This window comes from Narcine bancroftii, chromosome 1 (genome assembly GCF_036971445.1).
Source record: "Narcine bancroftii isolate sNarBan1 chromosome 1, sNarBan1.hap1, whole genome shotgun sequence".
In the NCBI taxonomy this organism is placed as follows: domain Eukaryota; kingdom Metazoa; phylum Chordata; class Chondrichthyes; order Torpediniformes; family Narcinidae; genus Narcine; species Narcine bancroftii.
In genome coordinates this window covers 295,864,077-295,878,561 of record NC_091469.1, presented here as the reverse complement: position 1 = coordinate 295,878,561, position 14,485 = coordinate 295,864,077, and positions in this window count along the sequence as shown.

Sequence of the window (14,485 nt, the reverse complement as noted above, 5' to 3'; positions counted from 1 at the left end):
ATTGTAATATATGTATATTTGTCATGTGTATGTATTGTTTGCTTGTATGTGTGCTTGCATGATTTGCACCGAGGACCAGAGAACATGTTTTTTCAGATTGAACTTGTTCAAACAGATGATGTTAAACTTGAACTTGAATAGCAGCAGATTCGAACCTGGGTTGCAGGAGCTGTGAGAGTATTGCACTAAATGCCTTGGTCACCATTACTGTCAGCACACAAAGTATTTTTTTGATGATATTCAGAAGGTTTGGTGCATTCATGTATGGAGAGGATAATTTCTACTTCAGGATATAAATTGACAAAGGGTAAGTTTCAATAGTTGCATGTTTTGAGTTCCAAACTTGGTTGTTTAATGTTTCACTAGGCCCTTTCAAACTGCTGTGTAAAATGGGATTAACCAGGCAATTTGCAGGCTTAGCGCCCTGGTAACATGGCAGTTTGAAAGGGTCCAACCAGGTCAGCCCAGTCAGAACCCAACCGGGACCCTGACCTACCTCAGAGGCAGTCAGAGAACCCAGTTAAACCAACTTAGGTCTCGTCCATGGCCGATTTGAAAAGGAAAATGGCCGACCCGCTTATTCCAGAGATGTCAGCACTTGAATGCGTGTGCCACCAGGCGGCCAGCATCTGAACATCAGAAGCAGTACTTCCAGTGGGTGCATGATGCATCATTGCGGGGACAGGATCCCCCTTAAATTGCTGGTTTGGTGATTTAATGGGTAGATCCCACTGCAATTTGAAAGGTGCTTCCAGAACTTTGCCCCAGTAATAGCACCTGGGTCCCAGGAGTGTCACCCATTTGAAAGGGGCTACTATATTAACTGTCATTACTGCACTTTCAACATATTGTTCAGAAAACCAGCTCGATAAATCACAAATAAATGGTTTACGAGTATCATTAAAATGAGAAACTCTCTTCCTGCACCAAAGGCATGATTCAAAATTCTCCTGGAGAAGAGTATCAAATGGAGACCAATTGAAATCTCCTCCTTCATACCAACTTAACCCTGGGCCAAGTGGTTAACAAACAGCAGCAAATGCACAAAACACTGGAGGAACTCTACAGTGCAGGCAATATGCATGGAAGGCAATAGACAGTTAGAGTTTCGAGCCGAAAATCCTTTATCACGCTTGAATGGCTTTCTTATCTGCTATATTATATTGTAATTCCATAAAAAATTGCAAGTTAAAGTTTTTCCCCCAAAAAGTCAACCAAATGCAATAAGTTTCTAAAACAAAATGAGTTCTTTTAATGAAAAATTATTTCAAGTACACGCATCAGCTCCTCCATTGGAAACATCAAATTGCTCAATTGCATCACCCCTGGAAATGAACACGGAATCACAAAATGTGATTTAAAATATAATCACAAGGTATCTGTTGCTTCTGCTGGATGCAACATGTTAAGTTCATGTTGTAAACCTATTTAACTAAGTTTTTTTTTCAATCACATCAGCAGGCGTTTTTTAAACATTTAGACCAATTTTTCCCCTGTTGAGAAATTGCACAAATGCAATTATTTATCTGCTCAAACCTTTTATCAGTGTAGATAATTCAAACACAGCTGGGTGGGCATCAAAGATTTTGATATCATCTCGTCAAACCAACAGCAACCTGTTTTTATCTCTCTTTTTTTTGTTCATCTACAATGATGTCAGGTTCCGTACTTTTCACCCAATTTGCTGGCCTCCAGTCCAGCATGGAACCACCATGACTGCAATCGGCCCATCTATAAAACTACAGTGCTCATTAAATTTTCTTTTTTTTCAATTTTTTTATTTACTAAGTCACAATAATTCAAAACTATATGCTTCACCTACATAAATTCATACATTTATAGTGACATTTTCATTTTCTCCCCATCCCTCCGCTCTCTCTTGCCCACAAAATTAACCCCCAAAAAGGGTGTCATCTGATTATTATCCAATTTATATTGACTTGATAAATAATATTATATATAATGTTATATTTGATATACTATCCCATTAAGAGTTGGAGATGTGATTCTGGTGATCACCAATGGTTCCCAGATTTTTTTTCAAATGGTCCAAAATTATCTCTTAAATTATAGATTATTTTTCTAATGGAATACAACAATTTATTTCTATATACCAGCAATCTATTTTCAAAGATGTTTCCATTTTCCAAGTTGTCACTATGCATTTTTTTTTGCTGTTGCTAAAGCAATCATAATAAATTGTTTTTGACATCAGTCCAATTTTAACTGTAAATCTTTATCATTTATATTATTTAACAGAAAATTTTTGGATCTTTAGGTATTTTAGTTTTTGTTATTTGATTTAAATGTTAGATTCAATTCACCCCAGAAAAATTTTACTTTCTCACATGTCCAAGTTAAATGCAATATTGTACCAATTTCTTGTTTACAACAGAAGTATTTATCTGAAAATGTGGGATTCCATTCTTTTAATTTTTGAGGTGTGTGACAGAGTATTTCGAGGTGGTTTGGGAGGGTTTGTGAGAGCAGCTGGCACACACACATTTCCAAACACAGAGTTTTTGCAGGACTTTTGCAGGGTGCTTTTTGTAGAAAGAGCAACAAAGGTGCAGAATCCAGCTGGCCTGGGAGAGCATATGATCATTGCAGGCAGACTCAGAACAGTTTTGCTCTCAGAGAGGGAGGGAGTGAAACAGAGAGGAAAGACACAGAAATCAGATGCAGAAGGACAAAGCTGGCAAATTTTTGGAAGGCTGTCTGGTCAAAGGAGAAGACTAGCTGTCTGAGGTGACCCGAAAGAAAGAGGATCATCTGGAGAACCCTGAAGGGGGAAAATTTCATCAGCAAGACTGATTGGAAAGGAATCAGGTGCAGATGTCCTGGAACAAAAGGAATCTCTCTCTGAAAACCAGCAAGAACCCTCTTGAGTGGGAACCATTTGCCTGTTAAGCACCAAAGACTGGTGAACTTTGTTAATGATGTATTTGTAATCATTTTTTTAAACTATTGATGTGTCTGTAAATATATATTCCAAACTGCTTGACTCAGGTAGCCTTAAACTTGTTCCTATCTCTTCCTTTAAATATGTTTTAATTAATAATTAGAAAATATTGTGTCATTCAATATCTCATATTTACCTTTCAATTGATTAAATGTCATTAAAATATTACCACAAAACAACCTTTCATTCTTTTAATTCTTTTTCTTGTTTATTCATTAAAAAATATTGTTCGTTGTAAAAGGAATTAATTGATTTTGTTTTCACAACATGTTTGGTAGTTGATAGTTTACCATCCCTCTTTTTAAATGTATATTAATCCATAATTTTAAATATATGATATAATATTGGTGTATTACCAATAACTCAGATAGGGAGGGAAAACTGTATAAACATGAACGTATTTCCAAGATTACAGTATTTTTTTCAATCATTACCTATTTAATTATCAGGAAAATTTTCAAAAACTGTATAAATTAATAAGAACATTTCTATGAAAGGGTAACAAAAAAAAATCAAGAGTGGCTTTGGACAAGTTAGCATGGTCATATAATCAAGGGCTACCAAATTGCAGCTACCAAATTCTTAAAAATTGCAAAAAGGCAGCTCAATTAAACTTTTTGTCAAACTCCTTTCAACTTGGGGAAAAACTGGCTTGGCTCAGAATAGAGTTATATAAATTAGAAGAGAATGTTTCTGAACATTTATAAATGGAACAAGAAATTAGAAAGGAATAAAAATAAACCAATCGTGCTCACTAAGTTTTCTTCCAAAGCATCTGCCAAACTGGTAACCTCTCCCACAGGAAGACAAGGGAAGCAGAAGCACCACTTCCTTCATTTCCCAATTTCAAGGTACCTAACTTTCAATGTTGCTGGATCAGAATCAGGATTTGCTGTCATGAACACGTCACAAAATTTGTTGTTGGTCCACAGCTTCACAGTGGAAACATTATATTGCATTACAAAATAAATAACATTAGTGCAAGAAAAATAAGAAGTCCAAGTAAAGCAGGGTCTATGGTTTGTTATTCATTCGGGAATCTGATGGCAGAGGGGAAGAAGGTGTCCTTGTGCTTCTGAGTGCTCGTCTTTAGGCTCCTTGAAGAGGGCTTGGCCTGGGTGGTGAGGGTCCTTGAGGATGGAGGCTGCCTCTTGTCGATGTCCTTGAGTGAAGACTGATGGCTGTGATGTCACAGGCTGAGTTAATGTCCCTGTGGAGCGTTGGCACATCTGTACTAGACAGTGATGCAACCTGGCAGAATGCTCTCCACTTTTAGAAGTTTTCAAGAGCCTTGGGTGACATATTGAATCCTTTCCATGCCAATGTTTGATCATACTGATCAATTTCCAGTACTTCCCACCTTAATTGCATTGTGAAAGCACGTCACTCTCAAGAAACTAGGGTTCAAGATTGCACCTCCCCACCACTATATGAAGGGACAACAAAATGACCAATTGGGGCAGCACAGTTAGTGCAGCAGTTAGCACAGCAGTATTACAATGCCAGCGACCTGGGTATGAATCTGGCACTGTCTCTAAGGAGTTAGTAAATTCTCCCTGTGTCTGCATAGGTTTTCTCTAGGAACTCCAGTTTCCTCCCACCTTTCAGTAATGTATGTAGGTTAATAGGGGTATTTGGACTGTACAGGCTCATGGGCTGGTAGGGCCTGCTACTGGAACTCCAGTTTACTCCCACCTTTCAGTAATGTATGTAGGTTAATAGGGGTATTTCGACTGTACAGGCTCATGGGCTGGTAGGGCCTGCTACTGGAACTCCAGTTTACTCCCACCTTTCAGTAATATATGTAGGTTTATAGGGATATTTGGACTTTACAGGCTCATGGGCTGGTAGGGCCTGCTACTGGAACTCCAGTTTACTCCCACCTTTCAGTAATGTATGTAGGTTAATAGGGGTATTTGGACTGTACAGGCTCATGGGCTGGTAGGGCCTGCTACTGGAACTCCAGTTTACTCCCACCTTTCAGTAATATATGTAGGTTTATAGGGATATTTGGACTTTACAGGCTCATGGGCTGGTAGGGCCTGCTACTGGAACTCCAGTTTACTCCCACCTTTCAGTAATGTATGTAGGTTAATAGGGGTATTTGGACTGTACAGGCTCATGGGCTGGTAGGGCCTGCTACTGGAACTCCAGTTTCCTCCCACCTTTCAGTAATGTATGTAGGTTTATAGGGATATTTGGACTTTACAGGCTCATGGGCTGGTAGGGCCTGCTACTGGAACTCCAGTTTACTCCCACCTTTCAGTAATGTATGTAGGTTAATAGGGGTATTTGGACTGTACAGGCTCATGGGCTGGTAGGGCCCGCTACTGGAACTCCAGTATCCTCCCACCTTTCAGTAATGTATGTAGGTTAATAGGGGTATTTGGACTGTACAGGGTCATGGGCTGGTGGGGCTTGCTACTGTATTTCATATCTAAATTTAAATGCTAACAACTAGTAATATCCACACTACACTGGGAGTTTAAGAAACTATCAGCAGAGATAATAACAACTTCAATCAACTTTACGATTCCAGTGTTCATTGTGGAGATATGTTTAAACTTTGCACAAAATCTGACGAAAATGTATCTGACATGAATCATTGGTGTTTTATTTCATTTTCCAAGGACACTGCCTGAACTATTGAGTGCTCCCAGTATTTTGTAGCTTTCTTTCAGACCTCCAGCATCTGCAGTGTTGTTTTGAATTTAACAAATAATTATTGTTAAGGCATTGAGCTCACACCTTGAATATAAGTGCAGGGAGGTTCTTCCTCCTTGTAAGAGCTTACTGCAGGCATTTCTGGTATCCTTACTTGTGAAAGGATATATTAGCTTTGGAGACAGTGCAGAAGAGGCTCACAGGTGGATTCCAGAGATGAAAGCGTTAGTTTATGAGGAGATTTTGAGTCGCCTGGGAATATACTACTTTGGAGTTTAGAAGATAAAGGGGATCTTGGTTGGTGCTCTAGTCGATAGTCAATAAAATTGATGCACCATCAGTTGCCACAAAAGACGGAGGTTGTAATACTGATAGACTTTTATTGACTATCGACTGGAGCAACAACCAACCTCATTGACTGATCATGGCAGGAAGACTGGGGGCATACAAGGGATAGTCGGTAGGATCAGTCTCGGGAGGCACGTCCAGCTGGCAGTAGCCAAATCATAGTATAACAGTGGTTTACCACACACATATAAATATGAAAGGAATAAATAAAATAGAAGCAGGGAGATTGTTTTCACTGAGGGGTGAGATTATAATGAGGGGAGATTGCTTCAAGATTTGGGAGAGGATGGAAATGAGGAAGAACTACTTTTCCAAGAGAGTGGTAAACCTGAGGGATGATCTTTCCAGTGGGGATAGCCTTATTAGTTATATTTAAGGAACAGTTATACAGATACATGGCATTGTGGAGTAGGTGGGTAATTGGAGCTGAATCCACACCTGGATCAGCCACATCGTGGTTAAGGAATGGCAGAGTAAGCTTGATGGGCCAGATGGTGTACATTTTCTCCTTTCCTGATGATTTTCAAAATGGCTTTAGAAACTATCTGTCCTCCTAACACAAACAGGCAATTGGCTCATTTAAGATGGATTTGGTCTGGATCCATCTGGCTGCCAGTGGCCACTATAGACCTGATAAGGGGCACTGGAAGAGCTGTTTCCCTATGCCAGACTTGTGTTCAGTGAGATCTTAAGTGGCAAGTAGGCCTCAGGTAGGATAGGGCCTGCCCTAGAATATCTTGGCAGGAAGCAAGACTTGGGATTGGATCCTTGTTTCCTGGAATTTAATTTAAATAAAAAATAATAATAATTAAAATATATCAGTTGTCTTTTCCCATTTTAAGCAATAGGGTTTGGAATTTGAGATGATTTAGCTTTCTGTTCTCAATAAGGAGTCATCCTGTCCATTTAAATTCACAAAAGATTGGCAACTGTATAATCAACAACTGTACAGAACATTTCATCAGGGAATTTCTTTCAATTAAGAATGCTATAATTTCTGTGGTGGATTTTTTTTAACCAATCAGATACAATTGGTATGTTTAAGTATTTGGACAGTCTCTTAAATAGGTATGCCAAAGAGGGATACAGATCTAATTCAGGCAAATGGGATTAATGTAGATGGGTAAAAAGGTCAGCATTAATTTTGTGGGGAAAAAGGGCCTGTCTCTGTTGAACAATTTTATGTAAACTTGGGATTTACATTTCTGGGTGTGGCCATTTAACTGTTGTCTTCTGAGCTGTTGGCAACAAGCATAGGTTTAAAATGGTTATCACAGTTAATTCGATTACTTGTTTCTCATGTGGAACATGAACTGTTTAAGATCATTCCATCAAGTTCTTTTACGTTTTTTTGTACATGTGATGACTTGTTATGTGTTTTCCTTGAAATTTTGTATGTACGTTTATAGGTTAAACTCAATTAAAATATTTTTAAAAGTAATGAAAGTTATGACCTTGTGTCATTTTACTTTGGAAAAGTCAAACTCAGTTGTTTGACATGATAGCTGATGCATTATTTCAACAAGAAAACTGCAAAAAATTACTTTGACATCCAGTTTTGATCAGACTCCTTCATTCCAGTGTCAAAGGGAATTAAGGCTGTGGAGCATATATGTCAAGAAGGAGTCACCTGTTATAAACAATTCTCGTTATTGCCTGCAAGTTGATGCCACTAATCCCTCTGTAAGTAAAGTCTGTTAGCAAAATCTCTTTCAATCTGGCTCTAGCTCATTACTAAAATGGCTGTGAATTTTTGTTGGAAGCAAAGCTTTTGATTTTGTTGAGAATTGCATAATATAATTATAAAATCGATAATCAGGCAATGACCAATAAGTGATCTTTGCTCATTTTATGAGAAAGTGTGTTTTAGTTCACTCCAGAATTAAAGATTAGGATTAGTGACTTCAATGCTCATGCCCTGAGCAATAGCTTATTTTGATTACATTCCAAACACAGCTTTCACTGCTTTGTGCCTCTTGTATCATGAGATAAGGGCAGATCTACAGCTCTCATTTTCAACCTCTCATTGCTGCAGTCAGAGGTTCCCACCTGCTTCAAAATGGCATCACTTATCCCGGTGCCCAAGAAGAGTAGAGTGAGCTGCCTCAACAACTATCACCCCGTAGCACTTACATCTCCTGTGATGAAATCCTTTGCGAGGCTGGTCATGGCTATAATTAACACATACCAAAGTAAAGATCTGGACCTGCGGCAATTCGCCTATTGTCACAATTCCTCCACAGCAGATGCAATATTGCTGGGTCTCCACTCAGGTCTGGATCACCTCAAAAATACTAATTCATACATACAGCTGCTTTTCATCAATTACAGCTCAGCCTTCAATATCATTATTTCCTCAGTGCTGGTTAAGAAGCTACAAACTCTTGGCCTCTGTACCCAGCTCTGCAACTGGATCCTTGACTTTCTCATCAGAAGACCACAGTCAGCATGAATTGGAAACAACATCTCCTCCTCACTGATTATCAACACAGGCGCACCCCAAGGATGCATGCTTAGCCCACTGCTCTACACACGATACATCCACGTCTGTGTGGCCAGGCACAATTTCAATGCTATCTACAAGTTTGCCAAAGACATCACATTTGTTGGCAGAATCACAAATGGTAATGAGGAAGCATACATGAAGGAGATAGATCAGCTTGTTGGATGATGTAATGACAATAACTTGAGCTCAACATCATTAAAACCAAGGAGAAGATTGTGAACTTCAGGAGGCAGTCAGGAGAACAGGACCCAGTCCTCATTGAGGGCTCAGTAGTGGAAATGGTCAAGATTTTCAAATTCCTGGGTCTCAATATCTCTGTAGGATCTGTCCCGGAGCCTCCACATTGATGCAATCATGAAGGCTCACCAGTGGCTATACTTTGTGACGTGTCTGAGGAGATTCGGTATGTCACCGAAGACTCTTGTAAACTTCTATAGGTGTACCATAGAGAGCATTCTGACTTGTTGCAGCACTGCCTGGTATGGAAACGCCAACTCTCAGGACAAGAATAAACTCTTAAGGGTTGTTAACTCCGCCTGTGTCATCACAGGCACCAGTCTTCACTCCATCGAGGACATCTACATGAGGCGGTGTCTTAAAAAACCAGCCTCTATCCACAAATCTCCCCCCCCCACCCCACCATGCAGGCCATTCCCTTTTCACCTTGCTACCATTGGGGAAAAAGGAACAGGAGCCTAAAGACGATCACTCAATGGCAAAGGACAGCTTCTTGCCCACTGCCTTCAGATTCCTGAATAATCAATGAACCAAAGACACTGCCTTACTTTTCATGTGCTATTATTTTTATTTTTTTATAGCAATGTTGTAAGATGGTTATAATATGTGATGCTGCCACAAAACACTGAATTTCATGACTTGTTCATGACAATAAATTCTGATTCAACTCCACCTAGTCTTGTTCCCTTTATCTTAAGAAGTGTGCCTCACCAAAAAGAATCCTTCTCACCTGTGAAAATTCAAATGGACCCATAACCATATTCTGGTGAAGAGTTGTACATCTTGCCACCAGAGTTTGTTCCCTTTTTGAAAAAAATCAAAACATCAAAATGCTGGAGCAACTCAACTGGCCTCACAAGCGTCCAAATGAGGTATCACCGATGTTTCAGGCCTGAGTTATTTCTCATACCTTGAAGGTGATAACCTCTTATAGATGCTGCGAGACCAGCCGAGTTCCTCCAGCGTTTCTGTATTTTGATTACAATCACAGCATCTGCAGACATTCGTGTTTCACTTTGTTCCTTTGTTTGACCTATCAAATCTTTTGGTGATCTTAAATGCCTCATTTCAGTCGTCCATCATTATTTTTGGCTGGCTGTATGGTTCACAGTGGGATTCAAATGTTGTCAATAACCAGATTTAAATGCAAGGTTCATCTTTCTTGATTGGTTCACTCACCTCTTCGCAGCAGGTCTAAGGATACTTCCAGTGTCACAATCCATTCTGGCATCTTATATTTTCTCTGTTCCAATGGCTCTTTCTCCTCATGGGTAGTTGGCCAGAATGGCCAAAAAAAGAGTAAAATGCTTGGATTGGTAAATGATTCATAAATGCAGGATATATCTCATTTATTGTGACACAAGGGAACAAAAACAAGCACTTGAGCTGCCATTCTCAATGGTGGAGGGGGGGCACTAAAGCCCCCTGGATCCTTACCACATTTAATTAAAAGCTTGGTTTTCTTTTTACTCACATGTCATAAATATTTTTAATGATTTTTTTTTATGTTGGGGAGAAGCACATAAGAAACCAAAACTGAATGACTTCACAGGGAAAGGAGCCCATAAACTCTGAGCAGAGTCCTTGGGGGGCATAGCTGAAAACAAGGTTGAGAACGGCTGCTCGAGTCTCACAGCTACTGTATAGTACACAAGACAAGGACTAGCACACCCTATCTGTATAGGGATACCAGCATTTGAGGGATTCAAATCAGCCTCAAATTGGCTGACCAAATTTAAACTGCAAACCAGGTGATGTTCGGAGTGACTCATTCTGGAGCTCAATTAATATTAGCAGAAAAGTTGATAGGAAAATCCAGAAATAATGCAAAAACAGGAATGAATGGGCCAATAATTAGGAAATAATTCTGAATAGTCTTCTTCTTTGGCTTGGCTTCGCGGACAAAGATTTATGGAGGGGTATGTCCATGTCTGCTGCAGGCTCGTTGGTGACTGACAAGTCCCATGCGGGACAGGCAGGCACGGTGGCAGTGGTTGCAAGGGAAAATTGGTTGGTTGGGGTTGGATGTTGGGTTTTTCCTCCTTTGTATTTTGTCAGTGGGGTGGGCTCTGCGGTCTTCTTCAAAGGAGGTTACTGCCCGCAGAACTGTGAGGCACCAAGATGCACGGTTGGAGGCGATATCAGCCCACTGGCGGTGGTCAATGTGGCAGGCACCAAGAGATTTCTTTAAGCAGTCCTTGTACCTCTTCTTTGGTGCACCTCTGTCTCGGTGGCCAGTGGAGAGCTCGCCATAGAACATGATCTTGGCAAGGCGATGGTTCTCCATTCTGGAGACGTGACCCACCCAGCGCAGTTGGGTCTTCAGCAGCATGGATTCGATGCTTGCAGACTCTGCCAGCTCGAGTACTTCGATGTTGGTGATGAAGTCATTCCAATGAATGTTGAGGATGGAGCGGAGACAGCACTGATGGAAGCGTTCTAGGAGCCGTAGGTGATGCCGGTAGAGGACCCATGATTCGGAGCCGGACAGGAGCGTGGGTATGACAACAGCTCTGTACACACTGATCTTAGTGTGTTTCTTCAGGTGGTTGTTTTTCCAAACTTTTTTGTGTAGTCTTCCAAAGGCGCTATTTGCCTTGACGAGTCTGTTGTCTATCTCTTTGTCGATCCTAGCATCAGATGAAATGGTGCAGCCGAGGTAGGTAAACTGGTTGACCGTTTTGAGTTCTGTGTGCCCGATGGAGATGTTGGGGGCTGGTAGTCATGGTGGGGAGCTGGCTGATGGAGGACCTCAGTTTTCTTCAGGCTGACTTCCAGGCCAAACATTTTGGCAGTTTCCCCAAAACAGGACATCATGCACTGGAGAGCTGGCTCTGAATGGGCAACTAAAGTGGCATTGTCTGCAAAGAGTAGTTCACGGACAAGTTGCTCTTGTGTCTTGGTGTGAGCTTGCAGGCGCCTCAGATTGAAGAGACTGCCATCCGTGCGGTACCGGATGTAAACAGCGTCTTCATTGTTGAGGTCTTTCATGGTTTGTTTCAGCATCATGCTGAAGAAGATAGTAAAGAGGGTTGGTGCGAGGACGCAGCCTTGCTTCACGCTGTTGTCAATGGAGAAGGCTTCGGAGAGCTCATTGCTGTATCTGACCCGACCTTGTTGGTTTTCGTGCAGTTGGATAACCATGTTGAGGAACTTGGGGGGGCATCCGAAGCGCTCTAGTATTTGCCAAAGCCCTTTCCTGCTCATGGTGTCAAAGGCTTTGGTGAGGTCAACAAAAGTGATGTAGAGTCCTTTGTTTTGTTCTGTGCATTTTTCTTGGAGCTGTCTGAGGGCAAAGACCACGTCAGTAGTTCTTCTGTTTGCGCGAAAGCCACACTGTGATTCTGGGAGGACATTTTCGGAGACACTAGGTATTAGTCTATTAAAGAGAATCCTAGTGAAGATTTTGCCTGCAATGGAGAGCAGCGTGATTCCCCTGTAGTTTGAGCAGTCTGATTCTCTCCTTTGATTTTGTACAGGGTGATGATGATGGCATCACGAAGGTCCTGAGGCAGCTTTCCTTGGTCCCAGCAGAGCATGAAAAACTCATGCAGTTTGGCATGCAGAGCTTTGTCGCCAGCCTTCCAGACCTCTGGGGGGGATTCCATCCATACCTGCTGCTTTGCCACTTTTCAGTTGTTCGATTGCCTTATATGTCTCTTCCTGGGTAAGGACCTCATCCAGCTCTAGCCTCAAGGGTTGTTGAGGGAGCTGGAGCAGGGCGGATTCTTGGACTGAGCGGTTGGCACTGAAAAGAGATTGGAAGTGTTCTGACCATCGATTGAGGATGGAGATCTTGTCACTGAGGAGGACTTCACCGTCTGAGCTGCGCAGCGGGCTCTGGACTTGGAATAAGGGGCCGTACACAGCCTTTAGTGTCTCATAAAAACCCCTGAAGTCGCCAATGTCAGCGCTGAGCTGGGTTCGTTTGGCGAGGCTAGTCTACCACTCATTTTGGATCTCCCGGAGTTTGCACTGAAGATGGCTGCATGCGAGACGGAAGGCTCGTGTTTATTCTGGCCAGGAAGGCTTTGCAAGGTGAGCCTGGTGGGCAAATCGCTTCTTTGCCAGCAGCTCCTGGATTTCCTGGTTGTTTTCGTCAAACCAGTCCTTGTTTTTCCTGGAGGAGAAGCCCAGTACCTCTTCAGTGGATTGCAGAATGGCCATTTTCAGCTGATCCCAGAGGGTTTCAGGAGACGTGTCCGTGAGGCAGTTTGCATCCTCGAGCTTTGCTTGGAGGTTTGCCTGGAAGTTTCCTCTCACTACGCCTTACTGCAAGTTTCCAACATTGAACCTCTTTCTGGGGGCTCCACTGTTCTTGAACTTTGGCTTGAAGTGAAGGTTGAGCTTGCAGCGAACAAGCCGGTGGTCAGTGTGGCATTCCGCGCTGGGCATGACCCTGGTGTGGAGCACATCTCGTTTGTCTCTTCCTCGCACCAGAACGTAGTCCAGGAGGTGCCAGTGTTTGGATCGGGGATGCATCCAGGTAGTCTTCAGGCTGTCTCTCTGCTGGAAAAGGGTGTTAGTAATGACAAGCCACTGTTCTGCACAGAGTTCCAACAGGAGGCACCCGTTGTTATTGCATTTGCTGACACCATGCTTGCCAAGGATTCCTGGCCAGGTTTCTGAGTCTTTGCCGACGTGAACGTTGAAGTCGCCAAGGATGACAACCTTGTCGGCTGTAGGGGTGCGTTGGATGAGGTTGCACAGATCAGTGTAGAACTTGTCCTTTTCTGCTGGTTCCGCCTGAAGGGTTGGAGCATAGACACTGATGAGAGTGATACGTCGCTTGTTTTGAAGGGGGAGTCACATGGACATGATCTGTTCAGAGTGGCCTGTCGGGAGGTTTTCAAGTTTGGAGGCAATGGAGTTCTTGACCATGAAGCCAACACCAGATAGGCGTCGTTCAGCCTGAGGCTTGCCAGACCAATAGAGTGTGTAGCCTGCGCCGCGTTCTTGGAGGCTGCCTATATCTGCAAGGCGGACTTCGCTGAGAGCGGCTATGTTGATGTCGAGTCTGAGGAGTTCATGTGCGATGAGGGCTGTCAGCCTTGTTTAGCATGGTTCTGATGTTCCAGCATGTTAGCTTGAGTTTGTGTGCATCTTTTGAGGGGGAGGACGTGGACATGTCCTTGGGCCTGCGCAAAGGAGCTTTTAGGTGGAGTGCAGTGTGCGCAGTACTGGCCCCACCCTTTACACCTTGGCGTCCAGCATTCAATCACAGTTCCTATCAGACCTCCACACAAGACAGATTTAGACTAAGTGTATATTTTCTGCATTTTTACTGCTTGTTAACTCATGAATATTGCAGACATGTAATATGGAAAGGATGTCAAGGCTTTCGTGCTCTACTATATAACCACACAGTGATCCACGGCCAGAGGCAGCGACCGAGGTGGGTGAGAGCGGCGGCGAGAGAGAGGGAGGGATGTGGGCGGCCTGAAGCTTTTCCAGGTCATGCCTGAGTCCGCCTGAGGTAATGGCCGCATCACGGGGAGAGACAGCCAGCCGAGACCAGGCCTACCCGCACCGCTGCCTGAGCACCGAACACAGGCCGCCGTCACCAGGCAAACCCCGGCAGCCCGCACAGCCCGACCGTTGGCAGCCAAGCCCCGGGCAGGGAGCGGTCAATGAGAACTGTTTAGTGTATTTCAGAGTTTAATACACACCTCAAAGACCAATAGTCTAAACACTAGCAACTGTGAACTCCATTGCAGAGTTCTCTCCAGTCTTAAAAAATTTTCTACTAGAACTTATTTTTCTGATCC